The sequence below is a fragment of the Engraulis encrasicolus genome, chromosome 7, assembly GCF_034702125.1.
Source record: "Engraulis encrasicolus isolate BLACKSEA-1 chromosome 7, IST_EnEncr_1.0, whole genome shotgun sequence".
Lineage (NCBI taxonomy): Eukaryota > Metazoa > Chordata > Actinopteri > Clupeiformes > Engraulidae > Engraulis > Engraulis encrasicolus.
In genome coordinates, this window is record NC_085863.1 from 23,545,837 (window position 1) to 23,552,010 (window position 6,174).

At 40.9% G+C, this 6,174-nt stretch overlaps 1 long non-coding RNA gene across 1 annotated transcript; it reads right to left on the reverse strand.

Moving 5' to 3' along the window:
- Positions 1-2,031: 2,031 nt before the first annotated feature.
- On the reverse strand, positions 2,032-4,709 carry LOC134452040 (uncharacterized). The gene is made up of 5 exons (XR_010035339.1): positions 4,495-4,709; positions 4,171-4,295; positions 3,974-4,062; positions 3,141-3,208; positions 2,032-2,604 (listed from the first exon to the last, which is right to left on the reverse strand). It is a non-coding gene; the product is annotated as an uncharacterized LOC134452040 (long non-coding RNA).
- Positions 4,710-6,174: the final 1,465 nt, after the last annotated feature.

Below are 6,174 nucleotides of genomic sequence, written 5' to 3' on the forward strand. Positions count from 1 at the left end.
TCTTGGTATGTTAGAGCTAAATGAACACATTAAAATGAGGGTCTTCGCATTTAAATGCAACTTATTGCATGTTTTTATGAGCTCCGGAGGCTGAGATATTTCTGTTTATAGGCTGAGGGTAACTTTAAAAAAAGGGCTCAGGCAGTCAGCAGCCTTTTTTGCAGGGGCTTTAGGCATCAATGTAATTAACAACCAGTGCAGTTTAAAGCAAGGTATAGTGAATATATTGCCATGTCATCTTATCTGTATGAGAAGTGGCGCTTGGCATCTGCTCTTTTAACTTGTGACCTTTGTGCAGGGAAGTTGTTGCCTCCCTCACACCACAGATGGCTGCATATCTCAGACGTGAACTCAGACAGTTTTGGTTCAGTTTCGTTTCCTCCCGTTTCTAAATTGCTTGCACTTACTGAAAGGGGAAGTTTTTCTTCAAAACTTGTTGGCCGTTGGGCCTACTTCAGGCGACTCTTGCATAGAGACAAGGAGTAGTATGATGTTTAGTAATTTAAAAACCCTTTATTTTAATTGGGGTACATAACTAAAAACGCCAACCGGTTTCAACCTCACAGGGTCTTCATCAGGGCGTGACGCCCTGGACGAAGTTTTTCTTTCTTTCTTTTTTCTTTCAGAGATGTATTATATCCTGCCACAGGAAACAAGTAGTCACCAGTGCATTCTTAATATTCAAGAGCAGTGCTGCTGACAGCTTTTATTTGCCCGGCCCGGAACAAAACCACCTGAAAAGACCCCCTCCTCAATACATACAATACAATACAATACAATACAATACAATATATGTATTTATGTAGCGCTGTATCACAACTATTAAGTTGACTCAAAGCACTTTCTTTTTTGTTTTTTAGGTGCTTTTATGTCTTTATTTGATAGGACAGTTTGAGAGGGTGACAGGAAGTGAGTGGGACAGAGAGACGGGTTGGGATCGGGAAACGACCCCGGCCGGACTTGAACTGGGGTCCCCGTGGGCATGCAAGCCCAAATGTGGGGGGCTTAGCGCGTTGCACCATAGCGCCCCCTCAAAGCATTTTCAACATAAACACAGACACACACACACATTCCCACACCAGCTCTGGAGGCTGCTGCACGGTGCCCATTGTCAGGGGTTCATGTGAGAAAGTGAACACACACGCACACACACACACCAAGACAGTGATAATAGTCTGTAGCCCCTTAATACATGGCATACCTACAGTGAGAAGCTATAATAATTAATCTATTTTAGGGGCTTTTATGCCCTTATTTGATAGGACAATCTGAGATGGGGACAGGAAGCGAGTGGGACAGAGAGATGGGGTGGGATCGGGAAATGACCCCGGCCGGACTCGAACCAGGGTCCGCGTGGGCATGAAAGCCCAAATGTGGGGGGCTTAAAAAGCGCCCCCCGACAAGCTGTAATAATAACAGAAAAATTGACTACCACAGTACTACAATACTACAATATACAATACATACGGTAATACAGGGCCTTTGGTAATGCATTACGACTTGGTGACTGCCATTCCGGTAACAGCAAGTTTATAACACTGTGTCTTAAAGATTACGCTGGAAGCGACCATAGCATCAAGACCTACCCTACATACAATGTAATATAGGGTTCCAATTCTGGGCCGCTCCTTTCTCTGGGCCCGGGACTGAAATAAATATAATATGGTTGATTAAAAAATGAGGACACGCAAAGGCAGGGGGTATAGGGACAAAATAGTAATAACAATAATAAAATATTAAAATGGCATAAAGACAAGTTTCATATTAGGTGGATGAGGCGTCTGTAGCCTGATGGTTAGGGAGGTGGTTTTCAGGTCTTAATCCCACCCTTACCTCTCCCTACACCTGCATGGCTGAAGTGCCCTTGAGCAAGGCACCTATCCCCACACTGCTCCAGGGCCTGTCACCAATATAATAATGATAATAGCTGTTATTAATGCATGAAAGTGTCAGCTAAGTGTAATGGAGTGTAACATAACGTAATGTAATGGATAGTTCACTGTCTCACAAATAACACCCAAAACACACTTGTTAAGAGGACAAGCTTTCTGCAAGCCTTTTTAATGGAAAATAGAAATATTCAATTAAAAAGACACAGAAATAGAAAATAAAATAAAGAGGAATTTTGCAGCTGAGAAAGAAAGCTGACAGTTTCTCCTTTCAACTCTGCTGGTACACAGAAGAGGTCTCCTTCAATCTCATTTACTGACATCCCATACACTACATGATATGCTTTCTCATGAATACACGACTTAATAAAAACAAACAAACAAACAAAACAAACAATAACAACAAAAAAACGTTCCCAAGGCTTCTCTGTGGTAGTCCATTTCTAAGTATTTTGGACCAACATACACACTTTGGAGTCATCCAGATACTGTATCCACATCCATCACTTGATCATTCCGTTATGTTGTCCATCGTTCGTTTCTAGCGTATTTTAGATCATCTACACGCTCATCTAACCATTCATCATTTTTCCACCATTTATTGCTGTTTTCATCATTCAGGACCTGGAAAACCCCACGGACACCTGCATACACTTCCTGATAGTTTCCATCCCATCTTCTCAGCAAATTACGAGGCACATTTCCTCCACATGCCCTGTTTTGGAAGATAACATCGTATTGGCCACATGTTATTAGAACATAGAATTATTCATTACTCCTCATCACTTGGATAATCCAGACACACAGCATGGCATTTGTTGTGCAGTCTGGTACAGTAGGTGAACAAAACAATCTCAACATACATAGCTAGGACATTTTAACAGCAATTACAATTACATGCACACTATTACGTACACACAATAATATACACACAATTACATGTTAGACTGCAGTTTTTAACCCATTAAGACACAACGTTATACATTTGCTGTTACCAGACTGGCAATCACCAAGTCGTAGTGCACTACTAAAGGCCTTGTGTCATGTCATAGTAGTGTAGTACTATGGTAGTTAACTTTTCAGTGACTATTACAGCGTGCCACTGGAGAAGCGGCGTGCATTAAGGGGCTGCCTGCAATTTTCATTCTTTGTTATTCAGGCTACAATAATCTAGTCAATTTTACTATAATGGTTTAATGAGTTCCGCATGCCTATCATGCCCATGGGAGCGTACTAGTTCCAAATAGTTACCTGTATAAGTAATCGAGGTCGTATTCTGGCATGTCAACAAACTTAATGTAATATCCAGCATGAAAACCCTGAAACCAAATGTAAAAGAAAAAAAGTGTTATTCATCTATCACTATCACCTGTCTCTGATTTTACACCTCCACCCCTGCTTGTCAGCCACACATAACCTAGGTGCAATTTTAGGTGTGGATAGTGTCCATACCACTTTTGAAATGAACTTAGATTATCCCCACCACTTTTCCCACAAATATAATGGAAAAAATAGCAGACCCGGACCATCTGCCATAATAATATCCCCACCATTTTCAAAGCCAGTCACGCGTAGACTAGCCTACGCTAACCCCAAAATGGACTGTCTCAGTGGCACAGCCAATTCACATTCCTTTTCATTTAAGCATACTCTTCTACAAACCATGACTCATCAATATTCGAAAAATTAGTATTTTGTGCAGGCCTATTATGTGTTAAGTCAGGGATGTCAAACATAAGGCCCGGGGGCCAGATGCGGCCAACAAGTTTAATACGGCCCCAGAGACGAAGCAAATCTCTAGCCCATTACAAAGTTGCAGCAATTTACAGTCAAATATATACCCGCTGTCTTGCATCTTGAGATGACTGAATGGCAATATGACTCCGATATGAAGCAGATATGTGTGATGTTTTGCAAAATTCATGTGAGGTCCGGCTCACTTGAGATCAAATTGGCTATTGTGGCCCCTGAGCCGAAATGTGTTTGAAACACCCTGTGTTAAATATTTTGTATCACATGCTCTGTGTTGTGTTTGTAATATTAATTCTAGGCCTATAATTTATCATAAACAGACGATAGCCTACCATCTTAACGTAAGGATACATCATCCACAATTCTGTATTCATGTTGCAAATTATGACAGGATCATCGAGCCTTTCCATTGCCTCAAAAGCTGAAAAATAAATAAGAAAGAAATATAAAGGGCAACAAAACTTTTAATAGCCTATTCAGATAACAAGATGAAACGTGTCGCCTACTGTATATTACCAATATGACTCACCTAGTCTCTGCGCCCATTTGTGCGAGCGGCCCTGATTTCTGCGATCAAAGTTTTCGCCATTTGGACCGTGATAATCAAACGCGCGTATAATGGTGCCTTGTCCTCCGTACTGTCTCCATAGCTCTCTACAGACAGAAGTATGACATTAGTTACAAATAATATTTGCAAATGTAGGCCTAGTTGTTTATGTAGTCATAACAGGTGCAAGTGGTTTGTTACAAATATGCCTTAGCCTACAAATCTTTAGTTGTAGTTGCGGACACACACGCAATGGAAGGCAGACCGGAAATATTAAAATGTAATTCGACAGACGCTTAGGCCTACCTTGCTTCTGCTCTTTTGCCCGATCCGGGCAGACCTCTGATAATGATAAGATCTTCTTCGCGTCCTAATCCGGGCATTTGGACAAAACTTGAAACGTATAGTAAAACTAAAGTGGGCTATCTGTTTGTGTTGCAGTGGAGAGACTGTCTGGAGTAGGCGTGTCGATTTGCGATATCCTAACGGAAGCTCCAAGATAATTGTGCACATTATTTGCAGACGTTACAATAACATGGCTACAGTTTCATTTTCTTAAAGTTTCATTTCGCCTGCCGATTGGACAGCTGTTTAGGCCAAGCCTACTTCAAGAGAGAAGTTCCAAAAAGAAAAGGGGACTGATGTGTTGCGATACAATAATAGTAGACGGTAGCCTACAGCTGCAGCAGGCTCGCTCCACTGTGCTGCTGATTTTTTGGCAAAAATGTACCAATGTTATCATAGTATTCTATTCACTCTCATTTTATAAACGCATTAGTTCATTTATAACGCGTTAGTTAACGAATTAAGAAAGTTTTTAGTAAAACCACTATTCTGAAATGTTACCAATAGGTTTGTATTATTTTTTTTGGAGGTAAAGACATTACACAGGGTTGGCTATCTAATTGCCATTTATCCAAACTCCAAATATGCAGTTCACACACACACACACACACACACACACACACACTCACACAAACACACACACACACACACACACACACACACACACACACACACACACACACACACACACACACACACACACACACACACACACACACACAGGGAGGGCTTGCAGTCGTAGTGCATTGTTTGAATGTGAACTTGAAAGTGAACTTCATCATGAATCATAACATGCAAAGGGGGTCAACATTTTATTTGTACAAACTCCCCAAACTCCAAATGCAGCTGCCACCCCCCACACAAGAAGAACTGGTGTAGGCCTACATGCCCGGGCATGTTCTAGAGTGGGAGGTGCAAATTAATCACTCTAGCCAAGGTCACCACCTTAGTAGCTACTCCTCCTCTAGTTTCATTTCTTTCACTCCTGCAGTTAGTTTCGTTTCAGTGAAATTAAACAAGCTGCATCAAAGGCAGCTCTATGACAACTAAATGATAGGACGCTAGGCAATAGGCATTTGAAGAAATTAAGTTTAGTTGTGGGATGCTGCTGCACACATCAATCCAATCAATGTTACATTTTATAGTGTTTTTACTGTAGGTGATTTGCATCTCTAGCATGCTACCTTGTAATTATCAACTTAGGTTAGACTGCAACATGGTTATATTCTGTATATTTGTTGCACAGAAGAGGAACTTTGTGCTAGGGCCATGTGGTGTAAGCAGGGCCACTGATAGCTTTGGCTGTGTTGTTCTTTTTATTAACCCACATTGCTAATTAAGATTATTAGCTGGGCCAATAAAATAGCCCATAACCCAATTTAATTAATAAGACTTAATCTGGGCTATTGCCAGTTGCACAATAGATAACCACCCGGCATCTGACTTGTGTATGTTTACCATTTACCAAATTAATACTAAATAATAATATAGAAGTACTTGGGTATTAAGTATCCCCATGTAATACTTAGTTATTATTATTAGTTAATCGGACTCAAACAGCCATAAGCATACATTATCCATCTTTGTGCAGGAGAACAGTGAAGGAAGCAGCCATAAAGTCACTCAGGAGAAGAAGTCCAT